At 46.5% G+C, this 24,622-nt stretch overlaps 1 protein-coding gene across 11 annotated transcripts in view; it reads left to right on the top strand.

Moving 5' to 3' along the window:
- SPIN1 (spindlin 1) overlaps positions 1–24,622 on the top strand; it is a 110,858-nt gene that overhangs the window by 25,973 nt on the left and 60,263 nt on the right. For 2 of the 11 annotated variants that reach the window (XM_077817429.1, XM_077817433.1), the window contains exons 1-2: positions 10,791–13,414; positions 22,490–22,593. The exons of 3 other annotated variants lie outside the window; for them this stretch is intronic. The gene's annotated coding sequence lies outside the window, so the exon portion shown is untranslated. Of the gene's footprint in view, positions 1–10,790; positions 13,415–21,367; positions 21,407–22,489; positions 22,594–24,622 lie in introns of those variants that run through there. 6 more of the 11 variants (XM_077817435.1, XM_077817436.1, XM_077817430.1 and 3 more) reach the window with 5 other exon arrangements.

The raw sequence follows: 24,622 nt of genomic DNA, 5'->3' as shown, positions 1-24,622 counted from the left end.
TGTCCACATTAGTACTGAGCTTAAATAATTCCTCTCCCTCTCCGGTATTTATCCCTCTGATATATTTATAGAGAGCAATCATATCTTCCCTCAACCTTCTTTTTGTTAGGCTAAACAAACCAAGCTCGCTGAGTCTCCTTTCATAAGGCAAGTTTTCCATTCCTTGGATCATCCTAGTAGCCCTTCTCTGTACCTCTTCCAGTTTGAATTCATCCTTCTTAAACATGGGAGACCGGAACTGCACACAGTATTCCAGGTGAGGTCTCACCATTGCCTTGTATAACGGTACTAAAACCTCCTTATCCCTACTGGAAATACCTCTCCTGATGCATCTCAAGACCACATTAGATTTTTTGACAGCCATATCACATTGGCGGCTCATAGTCATCCTATGATCAACCAATACTCCAAGGTCCTTTTTCTCCTCCGTTACTTCTAATTGATGCGTCCCTAGCTTATAACTAAAATTCTTGTTATTAATCCCTAAATGCATGACCTTACACTTCTCTTCTTTTAACTGGCTGCATTCCTGCATAATGAAGTAGTTGCAGAGTAATAAGGGAATCTTTAATTTTTTTTATTGGCACAAAGCACCATAAGGTGTAGTCTTAAAATTTTGGGATATATCCTGCCACTGCTTTCTAATGAAGTTCCTGTTCCTCTGAGCATAAATGGTAATTTTATTTAATAAAGAGTCCTGAGAATATGTGGATAAAAGTTTGAGAGTGCGGAGTGCTTGCTTTGCTAAAGAAAATGACTGCACATGGATTAAAAGTTTATGCATGTTGTAAAAAGTGAAAATAATTTTTAAGAATACGGTGGAATATCTGAATTTTTTTTCCAGATTCATAGAGGTTGGGTTTCTATTAATCAGTGTCTTCTGAACTTTGTGAACTGTAAACTGTATTGTAGTAAAGCTTTTATGCATTTAGGTTTGAAAATAATCCATGTGGTTAACTAATGAGAGACAGAACTAAACTTGGCAAGTATGTTGCTTCCTTCTAAGAAGTCTAGAAACTCTAGTAAAGATTCTGAAACTGCTGAATATGCCTCTGTTCACTTGTTTAGGTGATTGATAAATTAGACAGATGTGGAAGACATGCTGAATGAATCTTTCATTCATCTTTTTATTATATAGGTAGAAATTTTGGTCCTTGGCACTATATCACAAATCAGTTGAATTACCATGCATCTTGTAGATATGTTCTTTTCCTAAAAACATAAGATAAAGTTTCTTTGCTTTTTGGAACACTTTGTAGTTGTTGGCATTCTTCTGGGGAGAAAACCGATGTTACTGCATTAAGTTAGCCCAGTGACCGAGACCTTATAAAGTGATTTGTCATGCTTCTCATGATTGGTGAGATAAGCTGTCCTAGGTTGTTTTTCTTACTCTAAAGACATGTTAAATGGAAAGGATACCTGAAGGATGTCATCAGTCTTTATCTTTCGAGGTCTGTCTTTAAGGAATTCAAACTTGTTTCTCCCAAGCTGTTTTTTATAGGATGAAGTTGGGAGCTTGGGGAGGACATGTGATTGACTCTTTGTTCTCCCTAGAACTCCTGCTGTGAATTAGTGGATTGAAAATATATGTGGAATTAACCTGTGGTAACAGGTTTATAATCGAATTGTTTGTGTCTGTGTAAAATATGGCAGCACTAATGGAAACTATTATACTTTTGATTCTGCTCTGAAAACTACAAAGATTAAACCACCAAATATCACTGCTATCACATAGGTTATCATTACATTTTTTCCTTTGTCTTATCTATTTAACTAAATGCTTAAAACAATAAATAGTGTTCAGAAGTTTAAGATAGTCTTTTATAAACATACGTCAGTGTAATTAATACAAAGCTGAATTGCTTTGAGGTTTACTGCTGGTCAACTTCTTAAGATGCATCCTTTTGGTCTGAGGGAGGTTTATGTAGTTCCATATATGGATTAGCCATATAATTACTGGAGGGCTATCCATAAATATTTTTATGTTTATTATGCATGTGAGAATTGAATAAATTTTTAGTAGTCTGTGTTCTGCTAAACAGGTAGCAAAAATACACTGGTATCCACTCAGAACTATAGGGAGAGACTGCAAGCTGAAAATCTGGTATATCTTTATCGTAAAAGGGGCCAAATCCCAAGCCACGCACAGTAGGAAAAAGAAAATTGGGGCATATGAAGAGGGTAGAGATTGCTTTAAATTGAAAATGATTGTCAAAGTAAAAATAAAATCTTCCAACTTTCCTTCATGAAAATAGTTGTATGCAAAAGTTGTTATGATCATGACTAGCTTTAAATTAAACCTTTACATCTGTTTTCATTGACTGGTATTATTTTTAGCAGCATTATGAATAGAGTTGGTCAACATTTTATAATTTGAAGAAAAGGAAACTTTTTTTTGAGTTTAACTGGATTTTTTTTCCATTTTTTGACCAGCTTGAGTTATAAGTATAGTAGCAATATAGTTATCTCTCTCTTGTTTTCAACAGGTAGAAGATTTTACAGAGTCCACATACCTTATACGCCTTTCCTTATCTAGATTTTGTACATAACATTCCAGATTTCATAAGACCACGGAGACATCTTCTCTAGCTGTACCGAGCACGCAAGCCATATTTGACGAACTTCTGTAACATAATATTGCTTCTGACAAAATTTGCATAAATGAACAGTTTTAACCACAAGAGTTTCAAAATAAAGCTTAGTATGAGTACAACGTATTCTGGGAGATTTTAACTAGCTCAGTACACTGACCTAGGGGACTTAGATAACGTGTTTTCTCAAGCTTTAAAACTATAAACAAGAGAGAAACTAATATGTAATACCAGTGTTAAAAGAATTAACTATTTCAGCAGATAATGGGTACTAGAACTGAGCTCAGGCTGTGCCTACACTACAAACTTTGGTTGACGCAAGTTAAGTTGACATAGAGCCACTGCAGTTAGTTTAACATTTATACGCTTGGATACTTTGCTCCTGGCGTTGGTGTTGCATGCACTCACCAGAAGTGATTGTGTCAATGCACAGTCTGGTGCACCATGGGTAGGTGTCCCAGTTTGCAATATGCCACCCTCCAGTGCACTGTCTTTTGGAAATCTTTGGCAGTGCATGGTGGAGCAGAAACAAGTCATGCAGGGATGAATGGGAGCAAAGGATCAACAACTTCCCAGAGTAACTGTCTCCATCCCATAATGTCATCTATATTCCATCTGTGCCTTTTTAAAAATCCCACAAACCCATGCTGCTCTTTTCATTGTTTGTCATCTCTGACAGAAGCATGGCTCCTGCACAACTCTGCACTATTGTCATGAGCGTTGCAAGCACAAGATGCCAGATCATCTGGTATTTGCAGAACTGTAAGAAGAATTAAATCAAAGGGGAACATGGCAGTTTCCTGGAGGGCAGGTTGCTGTGGGACATAGTGAGAACCAAGTTAGGTTGTTGGTGGCATTCATAGAGCTGCTGTGGGTGGTGGAGCACCACTTCTTGGCGTAACAAATGAGTACTGACTGGTAGGATCGCCTTGTAATGCAATTTTGGGACGGTGAGCAGTGGCTTCAGAACTTTCGGATGTGCAAGGCCATGTTCCTGGATCTGTGTGGTGAGCTCTTCCACGTCCTCCAGCTCAGGAATGCAGTTCTCATTTTGGCACTGACAGTGGAGAAGCAAGTGGTGATCACCCTGTGGAAGCTTCCATCACCAAATTGTTACCAATTAGTGGGAAATAATTTTGGAGTTGGAAAATCCCCTCTAGAGGCATTTGTTATGAAAGTGTGCAAGGCCATTATATTTGAAAATGGATTCTTCAATCTAGAGAAAGGTATAACATAATCCAAGGGCTGGAAGTTGAAGCTAGAAAAATTCAGAGTGGAAACAAATTATTTTTATGATGGTGAGAGTAATTAACAGTTGGAGCAGTTTACCAAAGTTCATGGTGGATTCTCCATCACTGACAATTTTTTAAATCAAGATTGGATATTTTTCTAAAAGATCTGCTTGAGGAATTATTTTTGGGAATTTCTATGGCCTGGGCTGTACTAAATGATTGCAATGGCTCCTTCTGGTTTTAGAATCTATGAGCCTCCTGCTATGCAGGACAGTGACTCTCAGAAAATATGCAGGACATAATGGATGGATTTGTATCAGTAGGGTTCCCAAACTGTGGTGGAGCAACAGACAGCATGTTTATCCTTATTTTGGCACCAGACCACCGTGCCACAGAGTACATCAACAGAAAGGGTTACTTTTTTATAGTTATGCATGTGTTGCTGGATTCCTGGGGACATATCACTGACATCAACGTGGGCTGGTCAGGGAAGGTGCATGGCACTCGAATCTTTCTGAACCCAGGACTGTTCAGAAAGCTACAAGCAAGGATGTTCTTTCCCAACTGGTTGATTACTGTTGGCAATGTGGAAATGCCCATATTGAGCCTGGGGGACCCAGCCTTCCACTGGCTCATGAAGCTGTACACTGGCCATAGCAAGTTTCAACTACCAGCTCAGCAGGTGCAGAATGACAGTTGGGTGTGCTTTTGGTAGATTGAAAGGACACTGATGTTTATTCACAAGATTGGAGTTGAGAGGGGGAAATCACAATGCTATGTCCTGCGTAATATCAGTGAAACGAAAGGGGGAAAAGTTGCTGCTGGCATGGCTGGTAGTGGTAGACTGGCTGCTGTCTGTTTTTAACAGCCAGCCACAAGGCTTTTAGGAGAGCTCAAGTGGAGCTATACAGCTCAGGGAGGCTTTGAAAGAGTACTTTAACATCAAACCACACAGTGCATTATGGTGTAATGTGCTGTTTTCGGCCTGTTGGGAATTGTGTGGTGCTTGGTGTACGTTTGACTATAACATTGTCAATGCAAATACTACTTTTGTGGTGCTATTATGATTATTATGCTTTTTTGTCACTGATCCTATGCATTGTCTCATTGTAGCGTAACAAGTGGGTGCTCTCTGCAGCATATGTTGTGAACTAATAAAGATGATTAATTTTTCGAATAGAATTTTATTATGTAACAAAACCAGTGCAAAATAAAATCTGCAATTTGAAATCAAATACATTAAAAACTTAACTTCTGTTCTATTAATATATTGTCAAGGGGAAAGAACATTCATGTCCATTCTATCTATACATACAGAAACAGCAACTTTCACAAATCAATGACTCATCCCGAGTCATTTCTTTCTCTTCCTTATCTGGCTCAGGCATTCCACAGGTGTGTATGGGAGAACCCCTCAAGGCTGCAACGATAACTGTTACAGATAAAACACAAAAACATACCATTATCAATATAGTCACAACGGAAAGTGAACATTAAGATTCAGAACTCCCTTCCATTGCTCCTCTTAAGTTTTCAACAGGACGTGTTTATTGACCCTTCTGCTTCAGAGTGCTTGTGGACCGCGCCACTCAGAGCACCAGCGCTGGTGTGTGTGGTCTGCCAATGGTGAGGGAAATGAGGAGGGAATTACTTGGTTGCATGTAACTGAGTATAGGCACTGAATACTGTCACCATTTCCACAGGCGATAGTGATTTTAGCTGATATCTCACTCTAAGGATAATAAAGGCAGAGAGAGCACAGCTGCTACTGAAGCCACCCAGGCCCACAGGCTGCTAGCCTGTGTATTGCAGTAGTGCTTGCCAAAGTTATTGTCAGCTGGTGTGGGAAAGGATCCTACCACGGAGGAAGAAATAAGGCTGCCATCTAAGTTCCCTGTAAGCTGCGTGGCTGTGCAGCAGTCTATTTAGCACTGTACAGGCGCTCAGGGAACCCGTCCACCCGCCTGCTGTAACTGGGGGAGAGGTGCCCCTCCCCCAGCCCCAACCTGCCGCAGCCGGGGGAGGGCCATGCCATAGGCGCTGACTTCCCCTCTAACCAGGGGGGTGCTCAATCCTGCCCTCCATCCCAGGCCCTGCCCCTGTCCCGCCTCTTCCCCGAGCGCACTCCGTCCCTGCTCCTCCCACTCCCTCCCGGAGCTTCCTATTCTGTCACGAAACAGCTGTTCACGGTGGGCGGGAGGCACTGGGAGGTAGGGGGAGGAGTTGAGCAGTGGGGCAGCTGACAGGTGAGAGTTGCTGGGGACAGGGGGGAGCTTGGCTGCTGGTGGGGGCCGCTGAGCGGGGAGAGAGAGCTGGGCGGAGCCTTCTTCCCTCTGTAGCCCTGGAGCACCTTCGTGCACGCCAAACCCTTCATCCCTGGCCCAACCCCAGAGCCCTCATCCCCAGCTGGAGCCCTCACACTCCTGCACCCCAACCCTCTGCCGCAGCCCTGAGCCCCCTCCCCTAGCACATGAATTTTGTTATGTGCACCAGTATGAAGGTGATGTGTCACACATGATCTCCATATCTACATCAGCGCCTATGGGGGCACCCGTCCCTCGGTTCCAACTCAGGCCTAGACCAGCTGCGGGAGGGGCAGCCTGAACCCAGCCAGGACTGGCTGGGGAAGGGGCGCCTACCTTGGCCCCAGCCCTGTAGCTGCCGCGGTGGGGAGAGGTGCATCTTCCCCTCCAGCCCAGGTGCTGCTGTGGGGAGAGAAAGATGTAGGTTTGATTTTTAGAAGGTACACACTATACATTTTTAAAGTCATTTATTTTGAAAACTTTTCAGATTAGTATTACAGCTATATCAGAAAATGAATGATTGGTAAATGAAATAACCAAACAAAGTAATTGAAGCAGATAGTTCACCTCCCTATGACTTCATAAATATCTCCAATTCAACAGGTTAATCATTAATATTTGGAGGATTTTCTTGCCACGCTGTATTAGGAGGAGAACATCACCAGACAGATATTTAAATTGTTTTATTTAACTAAAACAACAACGTTATGTATTTTGGATTTTTCTTCTTCAGCAGCAAACATATAATATTTTAATAAAACAAGCATATGAATTTTTGAATTTAGTTAAACATTCAAATTTTTTTTAAAATCAGGTTTGTTTTTGTTAAAATTGTTTTTAACTGAAATAGTTAAATGAAGTATTTAAAAAATAAATAAATAAATCAACCGTGTCAGCCAGCTCAACATGAGAAACTTAAAATATTGGCTCCTGCAGCTAACTCAGTTGTTTTCACCTTCATTTTCCTGTTGTTTTCATAATCTGGAAAAGAAAAACAAGTTTTCCAGCTTTTTCAGGTCCCAAACGATTTTTCAATTTGGAATGAATTAGTCCAAAGGAAGAAAATATTCTTTCTACACCAGTAGAAGAAGCTACTGCTGTTAAAAGTGAGATTATCACTTCAACAGTCTCTGAATCCAAGTGCTTATGTGACTTCCACCACTTACCTGGTGTGACTTTCTTTAAAACATGATCAGCAAACATGTATTTCTTGAATGATTCATCCTTAGCTCTGAAGTTTAGTATAGTGGGATGATTGCTGGATGTCCATATCATAGCCAAATCCTCTTCTTCAGCAGTTAAGGTTTGACCCTGGTACAGAGTATTGAGAATATTTGCAAGAAAATGAGCTGGAGATAGTGCTTGTCCCAATTTGTTTTTTTAATGCTTGTAATTTAACATGGTCATTGCATATTTCTCTTTTTAAGATCTCACTCAGTTCCTTCCAGATTTCGACAGCGTCAGCAATAAAAGAGCTATTTCCCTGCATTTTGTTCAAGGCTACAGAAATAGGCTTCAAGGTACTCAGGATGTGTTCAACATTTCTCTTAAGCCCAATGTTGAGAACTTTGGTTGTGACCATGCCATCTATTTTTTTTCATGATTTTGTTCACAAACTGTCATCAGATTAGGCCAGTTCTTGACACTGTGTTCAAAACAGTCCACTACTGAGTTCCATCGCATGTCTTGTGGGAGAGTTTGCTCCACCCATCAAGACTCAGGTTAACAATTTCACCCTCTAGACCTCTTGCACACTGCTCAATTTCTCTTTCATACACTTTATCCAGCAATTTGCCTGTGACATTTGCTCTGTTGGGTGGACTGTATCGTGGTCTTAATGGCTGAACCATGTTAATACAATGTGGGTTCTCAATCATATGGAAAGGAAAGTTTATTGCATAAGCAAACCGGGCAAATTTTTCATCAATTACCTCTTTTTGTAATCTGCTAGTTCTTATCACAAATTTATCTGTGGTTGTTCCTGGATGATGGAGATTTTTTTTTCTTTTTGCTACAGGTGATATACTGTGGCTGTGTGACATACATGATTTGACCTGAAACGCTATCATTGGCAGATAACTCTGAAACTGTAGAAAATGATGGTGATCTTGAAGGTGGATAGTCTTCAGAATCCTGTATGTTGAGGATGGATTCTCCTAAACAAAATAAGTCGATGCAGTTATTTAATTATTATTACCATACTGCTCATTTAGTAGTATTCACTGACACTCAGTACTACTTTAAAGGTGAAATTGTAAAAGGAAGATCTGCCTAATTCAGCTATTTATTTTTTATCACAACTGCATCTAAAATGATAGTACCATAGAGTAACAACTATGTTTTGCTTAAACGTGAGAATTCAAGAATAGTCGAGAAGGAAGACAGGCAGTCCTTAAGAAAAAAGTATGAAATAAAAAGTTTACCAACCTGAAGATCCTGCATGTTCAGACATGTTCCTTTCATCAACTTCAACACAGCTTCCTCCTGAGAAGCAACACTTTTCATGATGTTATTTCATTCAGGCAACCAGGCCTTGCTTTTCTTTGTTGCACTGTTCGCACGCTTGCCTGTCTTACCCACAGGTAGAGGAACTTCATTAGAATATTCCCAAACTGGGTCTCTCTTACTGCCTGCTGCCATTACAGGTCTTCCCTTCTAGTGAGAGAATGGTATGGTGGATCTCAAATCAATGAAGGCTACACTCAGAAAGACCTCCAGACTTCTGGAATATGCTGCTCAAACAGTTTCACTTTTATTTCTACTGCCTGTCCCTCCTTTCTCACATTTATCTCCAGGCTTCTTCTCTTTGTCCAGATCTATTTTGCCTCCAATAATCTTCTATTCATTGAACATTTTGAAACTTTGCACTTTTAGAGAGAGGTAAGGGATTTACTCTGTGTACACAAATTTGCAGAGGGACACTAGGGTTGAGGTCTGTTATTTCTCACCTCTATATATTTATTTAAAATAATTTTTGCTGTTAACAAGCATGTTATCTCTGGAGACACATATCCACCATTTGAGAACTGCAAAACTAAGCATGTTTGATGGTATCTTCTAGACTGAGCACTGAGTCCCATTGTGTAGATAGAACGATTAACCTAATTAATCTATACGGCAGCCCCTGGAACCCCATACAATTGGGTCCCTAATCCATGAACTATTGGCACTCATTTACAAGACTTTTCTTAAATATTTACATGAATATATTATCTATTATACTATAGAATTAGAATTTATAATCCCTACTCCATGATGAGATATCTGAGCTATAGTGTATTTTAATTAAAACTTTCTTTAGATAGATTTTTTTCTGCAAAAAGCATTTTATCAAATAAGTTCAGATTTAACTTTAAAAGATCAGAGTTTTTTTTTTTTTTTTAAATCATTGATTTTTATCCACCCTGCTTAGCAGTATTTTTAAAGCAAATTGAATATACAAAGTAATGGAAGGACTTTGATCTGTAATCTAACCTGAGTAATGAAGTTCAGTTGTGTAACTCACGTACAATATCACTTACTTACCAATCTCAAAATTGTAATTTTTTTCCCCCTTCCCCAATTACTTTATAGCTATACATTAGCCTTCGTGTCACTATGTGCTGGGGACAGAGGACATAATTTAATTTGTGCATAGAGCAGTGGTCATCAACTGGTCGATTGTGATCTTCAGCGGGGCTGCGGTTAAGACAGGCTCCCTGCATGCCCCGGCCCCACACTGCTCCCGGTAGGAGCCAAGATGGCCCTGGGGGTAGGGGGAGCAGGGGTCTCCCTCCGTGTACTGCTACTGCCTTCAAGCTGTGCCACGCAGCTCCCATTGGTCGGGAATGGGGAGCTTTGGCCAATGGGAGCTGTGGGGGTGGTGCTTGCAGAGAGGGGCAGCGCGTGGAGCCATGTGCCGGACACGCCCTCCCCCCCGGACGCAGGGGTGCGTGGGTCCCTTCCGGGAGCAGTGTGGGGCTAGGGTAGGCAGGGAGCCTGACTTAGCTGAACAGCTGACCTGGAGCCGCTGGAGGTAAGTGCTGCCTGGCGGGAGGCTGCACCTCAACTCCGAGACCTGAGCCCCCTCTTGGAGCCAGCACCCCAAACCCCTTCTGGCAGCTGAGCCCCCTCCCAGAGCCTGCACCCCAAGCCCCAGCCCTGACCCCCTTCCCAGAGCCAGCACCCTGTACCCTCCTGCCCCCCAACTACCTGCCCCAGCCCGGAGCCCCCTCCTGCACCCAAATTCTCTCCCAGAGCTTGCACCCTTCACTCCCTCCTGCACCCCAAGCCCCTGCCCCAGGCTCAGCCCAGCACCCCCTCCCACACTGAGAACCCCTCAGCCCCAGTACAGAGCCCACACCCTCTCCCGAACGCCAGCCCCCTACCCCAGACCGGTGAAAGTGAGTGAGGGTGGAGGAGAGCAAATGATGGAGAGAGGGGGAATAGAGTGAGTGGGGTGGGGCTTTGGGAAAGGGGAGAGGCCTCGGGGAATGTGTGGGGTAGATCCTTCGTTGCTTTTGAATTCAAAAAGTGATTTTGAACTTAAAAAGGTTGGATACCACTGGCATAGAGGATATGATTTTTAGGGTTTTTTTTTCTGTGTTCACAGTGTGTGTGGCGGTTTGGAATTTTGCACCCACGTTGCTACAAGTGTAAGATGATAGGTAATTGTGTTTAGCACTTTGAGTTAAACAGCTGGAAAACAGTAAGAGTACTTAACGATGACCTCCAAAAGTAGCCCTCTGCTCTTGTTCTGAGTGTCTCTGTCTGCCTTTGCAGAGACAACATGCATACAGAGGCAGCTCTATTTGGATGGCTTGCTTTATTAAAACAGATTGATGGTGTAATGTTAGATTGTTATAGTGTTAGATTAAGAGCAGCTTTCTGTTTAAAACTTGACACTTAATTGCTCTTAATCTACATGGTTACTTGGGTTGCCTTCAAATTTGGTGTGCCTCAGGTGCGAGGGGTCCTGATAGTGATCTAAATTTGGGGCCATTTAACCCAAGATGCAACCATTGGTTTGGGGAGGACACAAGCTTTCCTTAAAGTTGTCTGGTTCTTACAACCTATTTTTCCTTATAGATAGAGATCAAATCAGGTCTCAGATCATTGTATCGGGGGTTTCAAACATTTGAGGACCTGGTGCTCTTTGGAGGAAATCAAATTAAAATGTTGTCTGAAAAAAGATGGTGCTTTTCCAGTTAGGCATGCTAAGGTTTACAAGGCTATTCACATGTCTAATGGGTTATACTGAGTATGTGTGGAATGAGGAGTTAACAGAATTTAGTCTTCGAAGTTTCTCATCGGTCGGATGGCTAAAAAATACTGCTTTGAAACTGACCCACCCAGCCATTGTCACTTCAGGTTCTACCTCTGTCAGAAATTTGGAAGGGGTGGAATAGCCTATTGCTAAAATCTGTCACTTCTTTTGTTTTTAATTTTTTTGGGAATATAATCAAGTATTTTTCCCTTTAAAAATGCAAATGCTGGCAAGGGAGAGACATTTTAGGGGGTAGAGAAGTAGAAAAAATAGTGGGGAGAGGCATTCAGGGTTGCATCCAGGAGGAGGAGGGATAGGTGGGGATGGGTGAAAGGCAAAATGAGAAGGAATGGGGGCTTAGGTGAGGGAGAGGGATATGTGGGTACTGAGTGACGGACTGAAGGAGAATAGGGTCAGCCCCACATTTTCCCCTTCTGGGTGTGTGCCAAGATCTTAGAATGGTCTGAGTCCCTCTCCCTACCCCCCCATGTGAGCAGGCATCTGGGTGTTCCTGCCCGCAAGGGGTGTCTGAGCCCCACTCCCTGCTATCCTGTGCATGTGGCAGGATCAGAGGGCCTCTTGCTTCTCTGGGGCAGCTCCCTGTCCCCCTCATGTGAAATGGGATATTGGGAAGGATTGCCTCTATGGGGGTATCTGAGTCCTGCTCTCCATCCCTGTGTATGCCAGTACCTGGGGACCCCTGCCCATATATGGGAGTCTGATCCCCCTCAATGTGTCACCTCATGTGATCCAGGTTTTGGAGGGGGCTTGCCTTGCTCGGGAGTCTGATCCCCATTCCCTACTCCCCTGTATGAGCTGGGTGAGAGGGAAGCCTAGATAAAATTAGAGTGGTGGGAGGGCAGCTGGATTGGAAGGGGAAAGGCTGGTTTGTGGGGCTGAGCATCAGGGTGAGAATGGTATAGGGCAGTGGTTCTCAAACTTCAGCAACCCATGGACCTCCATTTTGGTTTAAAACTTTTCACAGACTCCCAAGGCCCTGCCCCAGTCCACCCCTTCCCCCAAGACTCACCACTGCCACACTTCTTTCTGCCCCACTCCACCCCTACCCCTTCTCTTCCCTGCCTCTTTCCACCTCCTCCCCCGAGTGTGCCCTGACCCCACTCCTCCCCCACCCTCCCAGCGCTTCCTGCACGCTGCTGAACAGCTATTTTGCAGCATGCAGGAGGCACTAGAAGGGAGTGGGAAGAGTTGATCAGCCAGTGGCCCCAGACATGACTCGCAGACCCCCTTGTGGACCCCAATTTGAGAAAGCCTGGCATAGGGCTAGGATCAGTAGTCTACTTGAACTGCATGCTGTCTATAACTGCTACAATGACCACTAACCCCTACCAGCAAGCTTTCTTTTTTTCTTTCTTTCTCCCCCTCCCCCCCCCCTTTTAAAAGAGGGGAAATTAAGTTCAGCAAAACTCAAATTTCAGAAAACAGAGTTACAGTACATAACTTTAACTCTGCCCTCTTTACCCCCAAAACACCCATAACATACATATACTCTCACTCTTTTCACGTACAAGAAAGGTTGTACTTGCACTGGCTCTGTTCTTGAATACTTAGCTTAGTTTCCTGACAGAATTCCATAGTTATGAAATTTAGCAGCCACTTTGTGTACTCACAGGATGCTCTCTAAACCTATACTTTCCCTTGCCCATCAGTAAACTCAGACTGATCTCGTATCCAACTTTATTACTAATGCTTTCTGTGGCAAGACTCCCAATGACTACACAATATTTCAATATGATAGACTAGCTCCTCAGGGTACACATGCTGCCCTTTCTTTACTTGCACACATGGAGAGGACAGAAATCTGATCTCATATCACAGTCACAGCTCTTTGACAGTCCTCAAACTAATCCCTCATCTCCTCAGCTCACAAACACACCTCTACCAACCTGCCCCAACTATTGCTTCCATCATTCAAACGCTTCAATACTGCTACAGCTCTCACACTGAACACCGCTACAGTGCATGGTGATAATTCCCAGTGGCTGCTGTCAGCTCCAGGAAGTCAGAGTCAAGGTTACAGAGGTATGTACCATAGCTCTGTATTTCCTAGTTCTTCTTTGAGTGATTGCTCACGTGCATTCCAATAGGTGTGTGTGCACTCCGCATGTACGATCACGGAAAGCTTTTTCCTAGCAGTACCCATCGGGTCAGCTGTGGAGACCCCTAGAGTGGCGCCTTCATGGCAGTGTATATATATATCCCTGCCACTCGCCCGTTCCTTCTTACCGCCCGTGACAGTCGCTGGAACAGCTTAGTCTCTTGCTTTTGCAAGTGCCTTACCTAGTGGTTCCCTTGTTTCTGTGTAAATAGTTGTTTGTTAGTTGTTGTAGATTAGTTTAGCTTACTTTGGGGAGTTTCCCCCCGTTCTACTCTCACTGGCGCCGGGGCATGCGTTGGTCGCAGTTGTTTAAAGCATGCAAGAGGTGTGCAAAACCTATGCCAACAAGTGATCCCCACACCGCCTGTCTCAAGTGCCTCGGGGAGGGCCATCAGACAGATAAGTGCCCTATTTGGAGGAGCGTCAAACCCAGGACTAGGAGGGAGCAGGACTATCACCTGAAGCTCCTCTTGATGGAGTTGACCCTTCAGCCACAGCCTGAGCCGACACAGGCATCCTCGGTGCACAGCGCACCGGCCATGGTGCAGGATGTCTCGGCACCGAGGAAGGACTCCGCCAGGGAGCACTGGCACTGCTCCCCAGCCCACAAGGCAAGTGCTTCACGGAGGCACCGTTCAGTCCCCGGTGCTGCATAAGAGAAAGAAACCAGACATGGGACATTCGAACCAGACAAGGGATGTTCACATGTCAGGAAGCCGACGGGGGATTCCAGTGGCATGTGTCCTCTTGCGGGACACCCTCGTTCTGGTCCCCAAGAACTGGTGCCGTTGACTCCGGCCCCAGTTGCAGAGCCGTTGAGTCTGGTGAGAACGGACTCTCCTACCCGTGATGATTTGGAGGAAGAGCTTGACCTCCCCTCCACTCTGGACACATATGAGGTGGCTCGAGACCTCATTGATATGACTGCGCAGTACCTTGCCCCGCAGGTGCGGAACCTGGCCTCGCAAACTCGGGCACTGCCAGTAGCACCGTCGATGGCACTGACTGTGGCGTCATGCCCGGCACCGCAGGCGATTACAACACCAGTCATAGATTCATAGATATTTAGGTCTGAAGGGACCATTATGATCATCTAGTCTGACCTCCTGCACAACGCAGGCCACAGAATTTCACCCACCACTCCTGCAAAAACCTCACACCTATATCTGTGCTATTGAAGTCCTCAAATCGTAGTTTAAAGGCTTCAAGGAGCAGGGAATTGTCCAGCAAGTGACCCGTGCCCCATGGTACAGAGGAAGGCGAAAAACCTCCAGGGCCTCTTCCAATCTGCCCTGGAGGAAAATTCCTTCCCGACCCCAAATATGGTGATCAGCTAAACCCTGAGCTGATATGGGCAAGATTCATCAGCCAGATACTACAGAAAATTCTTTCTTATCAGTCATGACACCGTTGGCTATGGCGGCACCATCGGCAGCGCCGACTCCAACGGTGGCGCCACCGTTGATTCATCATCACAGGAAGCCCATAATGTTGTGGTGCCGATCTCTGTCTCCCCGGTACTGCTCCCCGGCACCGTCGAGCTCCGCTCCCCAGTGGTTGGCTACAGAGTACTCATCAGAGTTGGAATCATCTGTGTTCTTACGCAGCCACTACCGCTCCCGGTTCTGGCACCAGCACCGATCCCGGCACCGTAGGCTGGCGGAACAACCGGCACCAGTCACCACTTGGCCACCCCAGTTGCAGGGCCCAGTGCAATGGCCCTTTTGGACCCCCTGGGCCTACCACCAGGCTCAAGGTCAGGGATCTAGGCTGGTATCGGTGTTATTGGCCCCCCCATATCCCTCCATCAGCGACATCGATGGCACGCTACACCCCTAGGGCCCCAAGGATCCTTTATGGGACAGGGCTGTTGAGCAGCCGCAGACAAGCACAGCCCCTCCTCCACTGACGTTGGTGGCACTTGAACCTCCAGTCGCGGGGTGCTCCGAGGTACCTGACCTGGCCTCCAGAGGGCCCGAGGGGCAGGAAGACCGTGTCCCGGGAACCTCTTCCTTCTCTTTGCTGGACGAGGCAGTTGCGGGCACCTCCACCACTCTACCACCAATGGATACCAAAGGCCACCAGGACCTGCTTAGGAGGGTAGTAGTTAACGTCAACCTCCAGGCAGAGGAGGTTATGGAGGACTCAGATCCGATGGTGGGCATCCTCACACCCGAGGGTCCTTCCAAAGTAGTTTTGCCCCTCATAAGGACAATTCAGAACACCACAAAGGTGCTCTGGCAAACCCTGCCCTCTATACCACCAATGGCTAAAGGGGTCAAGAGACTCTACTTTGTGCCGCAAAAGGGCTATGAGCACCTGTTTACCCACCCCCAGCCAGGGACTCTGGTGGTTGATGTGGCAAACCACAAGGAGTGACAGGGCCAACCAGGCCCTGCACCTAAGTCACGTGATGCCAAGAAGCTGGATCTCTTTGACCGTAAAGTCTATTTGACTGGGGGGCTCCAGCTTCGGGTAGCGAATCAGCAGGTAGTGCTTATCCAATATGCGTTTAATTCCTGGAGCTCATTGGCTAAGTTCCAGGAGTTAATCCCAGCTGATTCTCGCAAGGAGTTCGGTGCGCCCCTTGAGGAGGGTAGAATTGTCTCTAGGACCGCCCTCCAGGCAGCCCTAGGTGCAATGGACTCTGTGGCTACAACTGTGGCCATCACTATGAGGTGCAGTGCATGGCTTCAAGTTTCGGGGATCGCACCTGAGGTCCAAAACACAATACAGGACCTCCCCTGTTTGCTCAAAATACAGACACGCACCTGTATAGCCTGAAAGACTCCCAGGTGACTCTGAAGTCTCTGGGGCTGCACACCCCAGCGCCTCAGAGAAAGCCCCTTAGACCTCAGCCCCCGTCCCATTTCTACCTGGAGCCCCTAGGCTGGATCAGCCTAGGAGGAGGGGCAGAAATAACAGGAGGCGCCCAATGCAATCCTCATCGGGCCAAGGCCAAGGTTCAATCACCAGCCCCCCGGCCCCAAGCCCAACTTTTGAAGATGTGCATGAGGATGGCGCATTAGTCGTCTTCTTGGATCTTCCCTCCCCCACCCCCCCCTTGTGAAGTGACTCTCCCGTTTCTACCGTGCTTGGTCTCAGATCATGTCAGACCGCTGAGTCCTCAGCACGGTGGAGGCGGGATATTCTATCCAATACTGTTCCCTTCTGCCCTCCCACCCCCCTTCCCTGTCCCTCTTCAGGGACCCCCTCACGAGAAACTCGTTTCACAAGATGTACAATCGCTCCTAGCTCTAGGGGCAATAGAGGAGGTTTCTCAGGAATTCAGGGGCAAGGGGTTATACTCCCACTATTTCCTCATCCCCAAGACCAAGGATGGGCTTCGGCCTATCCTGGACCTACGAGACCTCAACACAAACACAAAAAAAGAGAAGTTTCGCATGGTCTTTCTGGCCGCCATCATTCCCTCCCTGGATTCGGGAGACTGGTATGCCGCCCTCGACTTGAAAGACACGTACTTTCACATTGCTATTATCCCAGCCCACAGACGCTTTCTCAGATTCGTGGTCAGTGGCCAGCACTACCAGGTCAGGGTGCTCCCATTTGGCCTTTCAATGGCCCCACGGGTGTTCACCAAGTATATGGTGGTAGTAGCGGCGTTCCTCCGCAGGCGCCAGGTGTAGGTGTTTCCGTAGTTGGATGACTGGCTCATCAAGACCGAATTCCAAGCACAGGTGGTGAAGCACGTATCCCTGGCCTGGGCTACGTTTCACAGGTTGGGACTTGTATTGAACGAGCCCAAGTCCACGTTGACCTCCCCCCCCCCCCCCCCCCACGCAAAGAATAGAGTTCATCAGCGCTCTCTTGGACTCAGCGCAAGGGCCTTCCTTCCGGAACTGCGTTTCAAATTACTCACAGACATTATCCAGACCCTTTTCCGCTTCCTCACAACTACAGCCAGGAATTGTATGAGACCATGGAGGCACATGGCAGCCTGTACATACGTGGTACAGCGTGCCAGGCTGCGCCTTCGGCCCCTCCAGACGTGTTTAGTGCAGGTGCACAGACCGGGCAGGGACCCACTGAACTCAATAGTGATTCTCCCGCCTCAAATTCTCCACTCTCTCTAAAGGTGGCTGCAACCACAGCTGGTTTGTGCGGGAGTACCCTTCACCGCAGCCCATGCTTTCCCTTGTCACAGATGCCTCGGTGCTTGGTTGGGGAGTGCATCTGGACAATGTCAGAACCCAGGCAGAGCTATCGCTGTATATCAACATGAGGGAGCTGGGGGTGGTTCGCCTGGCATGTCAAGCTTTTCATGCCCATCTTCAGGGCATGTGCATATCAGTGCTCATGGATAATACTGCAGCTATGTTCTATATAAACAAACAGGCTGGTGGTTGTTCCTCTCTCCTCTGTCGGGAAGCCCTCTCACTGTGGGACTTTTGCATTGCCCACTCCACACACCTGCAGGCATCGCACCTTCCGGGGGTGCAGATCGAGCTGGCAGACCGCCTCACAAGTGGTCCCTCAGACTGAACATTGCTCACTCAATTTTCCAGAGGTGGGGCTCTCCCCACATGGACCTGTTCATGACGCGGAGCAACAGGAACTGCCAGAGATTCTGCTCCTTCCTGAACCACAGCCCAGGCTCCACAGCGGACGCCTTTCACCTGTCATGGACGGGTCACCTGCTATATGCATTCCCGCCATTCCCCCCATACACAGGGTGCTCCTCAAGACTCGTCAGGACAGGGCTTCCTTAATCCTCATAGTGCCAGCGTGGCCCCGCCACCACTGGTTCACCATGCTACTGAACCTCTCAGCGGACAGACCAGTAGCGCTCCCTCTATGTCCCACCCTAATATCACAGGACCACGGTTGTCTACAGCACCCCAACCCAGAGTCACTCCACCTCATGGCGTGGAAGCTCCATGGCTGAACCCTTTTTAGTTTCAGTGCTCTCACTCAGTTAGGGAGGTCCTGTTGGGGAGTAGGAAACCCTCCACTTGAGCCACGTACCTGGCTAAGTGGAAGTGTTTCTCCATTTGGTCTCAACAAAGGGGAACTGAGCCACAATCAGCCCTAATTCCCCTTATTTTGGACTATCTTTTAGATCTAAAGTACCAAGGTTTAGCAATATCATCCCTAATCATTGCGGCCATTTCGGTCTTCCACCTGGGAACGGCGGGGGGATCAGTGTTTGGTAATCCCATGGTGAGCAGGTTTCTTAAGGGCCTCAACAGACTTTATCCTCCAGTACGTCTGCCCGTCCCCCCCTGGGATCTCAACCTGGTCCTGTCATCGCTCATGGGGGCCCCCCTTTGAGCCCAGGGCTACTTGCCCTCTCTCCTACCTTCACTGAAAAGTGGCTTTCGTGGTGGCTATAACCTCTGCTAGAAGAGTATCCAAACTCAGAGCACTGACCTCCGAACCGCCTTATACGGTATTTTATAAAGACAGGGTGCAGCTGCTCTCCCACCCTGCGTTCCTGCCTAAGGTTGTCTCCCAGTTTCATGTGAACCAGGACATATTTTTACCTCTGTTCTTCCCTAAACCCCATGCCACAAACAGGGAGCGCATGTTCCATTCCTTGGACGTTAGATGGGCCTTAGCTTTTTACACTGAACACACAAAGCTGCCTTGGAAGTCACCACAGCTCTTTATTGCTCTTGCAGAAAGAATTAGGGGGGAAAGAATTAGGACTCCCTCCCAATCTCATCACAGCGCATCTCGTCATGCATCCCGTTCTGCATCGGGACTTGCTATGACTTGGCTAAAGTTCCAACCCCGCCAATTACGGTGCACTCTACCAGAGCGCAGGCGGTGTCTGCAGCTTTCCTGGCGCAGGTCCCTATCCAGGACATCTGCAAGGCGGCAACCTGGTCTTCATTCCACACCTTCAGTTCCCACTACTCCATTACCCAGCAGGCGAGGGATGGTGCTGGGTTTGGTAGAGCAGTCCTGCACTCGGCAATTTGGTGAATTCCGACCCCTCCCCCGGGGTAACTGTTTGGAAGTCACCTACTGGAATGCACGTGAGCAATCAGTTGAAGAAGAAAAAACGGTTACTTACCTCTTGTAACTGTTGTTCTTCGAGATGTGTTGCTCATGTCCATTCCAAATCCCGCCCACCACCCCACTGTTGGAGTACTCCGGCAAGAAGGAACTGAGCAGGTGGCGGGTCGGCAGGGATATATATACACTGCCATGAAGGTGCCACTCTAGGGGTCTCCACAGCCGACCCGACAGGTACCACTAGGGAAAGGCTTCTGGCGATTGTTCATGTGGCACGCGCTCACTCCTATTGGAATTTTCTGAAATTTGAGTTTTCCTGAACTTTATGTTCTGTAAGGGCACTGGGAAACTCCATGCTGCATAAACAAAGGCTTTTTTTTTTTTTTTTTTTTTTGCTATCCAATAAGTAAGCTTTAAACTTTGTATATTGTACACTTCTTAATGCTGTGCTAAAAGGAAATCTCCAGGTAAAAAAAGTGCCCACTAGAAAGAAACAAGGCTGTAAATGTTAATCTTCTGTTGGTTTTGTAGGCTTCTATAACAGGATCTTTTTGCCCTGCTTGCACAGCTGGTGGAGCATCTTTTGGTACCACTTCAAAGGAAGTGTCCACTGTTAACTCATTATGAAGGGTCATCCTTGCTGTGTGTGTGGGTATAAAAGAAAACTTTTCCTGAGGAACAAGGAATAGAGACCTGAGTTATGCAGACTTGATCAGTTTAGGAGCAGCAGAGTAAGACCGGTTCTTGTATCCAGGATCAAAATGTGATTTCAACAAGATTTCTTTAGGAAGGAGGTTACCTTGAGAGAATGTCTCCTGCTTTGTTCAGGCCTTCCCTCTGAAACCTGAGAGGGTATCTGTGTAGCAGTGGTGGACCAGGGCTGTGTTTCTGATCTTGTGCTTTGAGCGTTGAACTTGTGCAGAAACCTTTATTCTACCTGACTGAAGATAAAAGCAGAGTTTTTGGATGTGTAGAACTCCGGGGCATCATGCATAAAGCACATACTAGGCACCCTTAAAATTTTAACCTGTAATTGAACAGGGTAAAGATAGTGTGTAACTATCTACATGGAAGACACTAAAAAAGGAGTCAGACCAAGATTTCCCCCTCTAACTAGTGCAGGGGTGGACAAACTTTTTGGCCTGAGGGCCACATGGGGGAATAGAAATTGTATGGCAGGCCATGAATGCTCACAAAATTGGCGTTGGGGTGTGGGAGGGGGTGTGAGCTCTGGGGTGGGGCTGGAGATGAGAGGTTTGGGGTGCAGGAGGGTGCTCCGGGCTGGGATCAAGGGGTTTGGAGAGCGGGAGGGGGATCAGGCCTGGGGCAGGGGTTTGGAATGTGGGGAGAGGCTCAGGGGGTGCAGGCTACGAGCAGTGCTTACCTCAAGTGGCTCCCGGAAGCAGTGGCATGTCCCTTCTCCGGCTCCTACACGGAGGTGTGGCCCGGCGGCTCTCCACGCTGCCCCATCCGCAGGCACCACCCCTGCAGCTCCCATTGGAGCGCGTAGGAGCTGGAGTGGGGCCATGCTGCAGCTTCCGGGAGCTGTGTGGTGCGGGCCCGACCCAGCGCCCTGGCTAGAGTGGGGCCAAGGCGCGTGGTGCAGCTTGCAGGCCAGCTTAAAACAGCTTGTGGGCCGGATCTGTAGTTTGCCCACCCCTGAACTAGTGGGTAGTTGCTGGGCTACTCTGGAAAAATTCATACATTACAAGTTAACTAAGGATATCTAGTTAACTGCTCCCTATGTAGGTCCATCTGTGGCCGAATTGCATGAAATCTTCAATATCAAGTGAAGACAATATTACCCAAGGAATATTTTGGACTGCAGAGTTCATTGAAGCTGAACTTTCTACAACTGTCTTAGGTGCTACAATGTGTCCTTTTTACATTTCTAGGGCTGCTGTAGAATGGCTAACCAGCCACATGCAAGTAAGGTAATGAAGGCTGTAATCTTCAAACTTTCATACTTTTAGATAGGCAGAGCACCTGCAGCTCTCATTGACCTCTATGGGATTTGTGAGAGCACAGCACTCCAAAGTCAAGCAACTCTGTATTTAATTGCTTAGTGTAAGATACATGTAAGAGCCTAATTTTCGGGCCACTCATAGTTGCAAAGTTTGGCCTGAGTTTCCTGTTCTGAGGGAATTTGGGAAGTCTCTTTCAAAAACTAATTGCGTGGACAGTTGAGTTAGATGTGGATGGCAAGTTGGTCAAATGACTACAGTGCCATTGATTTGCTAGTCAAAGCACTTGACTATGTTTTTGATCAAGAGAATACGTGGGTAATCTGACCATTTTCAGCTGGCAGAGCCATCTCTTGAGCACGGCGACTTGGGGTGACCACTCTGGGCCCCGCGCTTCGATAAAATCATGAGGAGGTGGGTGGGCGAGTGAGGTGAGGAGGTGAACGGGCAGGTGAGCAGCAGGCAGGTGGGCAAGGAGGAGCCCCCCTACCAGAACCTCCCCTTCCTCCCAGTGCCTCCTGCCCACTGGCAGGCCCCGCCGATCAGCACCTCCCCTTCTCCCCCCCAGTGCCTACCACCTCCCGTGGATCAGATGTTTTGTGGCGTCAGGAGGCGCTGGTGGGGAGGAGAGAGGCGCGAGGGTGCAGCATGCTTAGGGGACGGGTGGAACTGGGCAGGGAAAAGGGTGGGGTGGGAAGAGGCAGGGCGGGGGCAGAGTGAGGGTGGGTAGAAGCAGGTCGGGGGTGGGGCCTTTTGGCAAGGGGTAGAGTCGGGGCAAGGCCTGGGTGGAACCGAGGGAGAGCACCCCCTGGCAGATTTGAAAGTTAGTGCCTATGTCCCAGGCCCTGTGCCTCCGTAGGGACGACCCTGTCAGCTGGGGGAGGCTTATTTTAATCATAAGCTGGATACTGTTTTGAATGGTATTTTTGGAGAAAAAGTTCTTGTAATCTCCCAGGGCAGGCAGTCTGGAATGTAATCATTCTATATCTTTGCTCTTCTTCACAGTTAATAGAAAATCCTACACGTTTTTTTGTTGTTTTGTTTTTATTACAGCCTGGACTGGCATAACAAATGATGAATGGATTCTGTCAATTCAAGCAAAGACTTACTTCACAAAATTCCTGTGCCTTTCATCTCCCAGAGTAACTGAGTCAATTGTATGTATGAAGAGTTTTATTTCTTCAAGCACTTCACTCCAGATAGAAATCATAGGTGTCTGAAGGAACAGCAATTTGGCTGTTACTTACACTATACAAAAATCTCAGAATGAGAAGTTGGACCAGTACAACTTCTTAGGGGAAATACTATGCATGTTGGAGGTACTGAAAGAAACCTCTCTGTGACAGTCTTTTAAAACCATTTTTTAAAAAATAAAATCACAGCTGTTTGAAAGATGTGTGGAGATTTTGGATGCTAGTCTTGAAGAGCGATTATTGGTCAGGGTGCAGATGAGGTATGAAAGGTTTATGATAAACTGCAGAACCACATCCAGTCTTTATCATGTGTTCATTTATTTCAGCTGTCATGAGGCTATCAGTCAGGAGTCCTTGGACCTTGACATTTGAACAAGCACACTAAAGCACTTAGTTTCATAGTACTGATGCCTTCAAGGTGTTTAAGCTTGCTTTTTGTAATGCGGGTCTTATTGTTACCTTTAGAGTGAACTGAATGCAGAAACTTACTCAGACACAGATCATCCCTATTTACATCTTCTTCAAATTGTCTCTGCTGCATAAATAAAAGCTCTGGGGATAAGGAAGGATGATATTTACTCTTTGATTCTACATTGTGTACACTGACAGCTATGAGATGAGCATTCTATATATGTCTCAAGGAAAGATAATGGAAATACTTTAACATTAGAATTTCAGTGTGATGGTTGCACATTAGATTCTAACCAGCATTGACATGTTCACTTTAAAAGTGCAATATTTATTGTCATACATACCACAACTTTGTAAAGCTGCATAGAAAGCTGCTAGTCATGGAACTGTAACTTTTTAAAAAAAAATTATTTCTTACAAAAGATGACTTAATTTATTTTTAACCTTAGTACAACTAAGCAATGCATGTGATAGGAGAAAGTTGGAACATATGAGTTGCTCGGAGACTTGGTTCATGGGAAGATTATTCTCTTGTAAACCCACTGAGCTGCAAAGTCTTCAATATTGCTGGGATAAATTTTGATGGGAAAATAAAAGAAGAGCTAGGGTAATCTATCAAATAGCTGATCATTATTGTTGTAATCAAGCTTCCAATGTGGAATTCCAAAATTAAATTACATTGTGGAGAGACGGGGGACTACTCCCAGTGAGAGTCAGCTGTTTCTTTGAGTAGTGGCCCTGTGGGTGCTACACTGTAGTTGTCTGCGTCTGTGTGCCGTTTGATCGGAGAACTCTGGTAGCAGTGAACTCTGTTCAGCCTGCACATGAGCTGCTCCTCACCTGCCATGAGGCTAGCAAGCATGCAAGAGGGAACCCTCCTCGGTTCCTTCTCAACTGCCTCTGGATAGAGACAGAGCTGTAGCTACCCGTTTGTAGATGGTTAACTCTTTTAGAATAGCTAATTTTTAGCTTCCTTTGAAGCCTTTTTTCTTTCTTTCTTTTGCATTTTATGTTGGCCATGCTTAGAAAAAAGGAAAGGACTTGTCTCCCACCAGCCCCTGTGCAGGGCGACCCACCTGGAAAAGGGTATGCCCAGCTCTCTGAGCTTCGAAAAGTGCCTCAGTGACTGATGGACGCTCTGTGTGTTTGCTGCCTGGGAGAGAAACACATGCCACAGAAGTGTGGCTTGTGTCAGTAACTGAAGTCCAGATCCAGGAGAGACAGAGAATGGAGGGCTCAAACTCCAGTTCATGGAGTCAGCCCTTCAACCTCCAGAGTCCCTATGGGAGCCTTCACCACAACCCTCTACTTTGAATGGAGGTGAGCCCAGAGAGATGCCCATGAGCCACTCACTTAAGGCCTGTAAGAAAAGGTCTGTGAGTCCCTGTAGCGAGCCCCAATCAAGCTGAAAATTATCTCCGTCTCAGACAGTATCATCAAGTACAGATGGCACTGATGCCATCTAAATCTGGTACCCAGGGCATGCGCAGTACTGAGCCAACAGAGCAAGTTGGGTTGCCTAAAGATCCAATGGGCACAGGCAAGTAAGCAGCCGTACTACAGGGGCACGAAAAACAGAAGA

This window comes from Eretmochelys imbricata, chromosome 5 (genome assembly GCF_965152235.1).
Source record: "Eretmochelys imbricata isolate rEreImb1 chromosome 5, rEreImb1.hap1, whole genome shotgun sequence".
Lineage (NCBI taxonomy): Eukaryota > Metazoa > Chordata > Testudines > Cheloniidae > Eretmochelys > Eretmochelys imbricata.
This window is presented reverse-complemented; position numbering and strand designations above follow the sequence as displayed.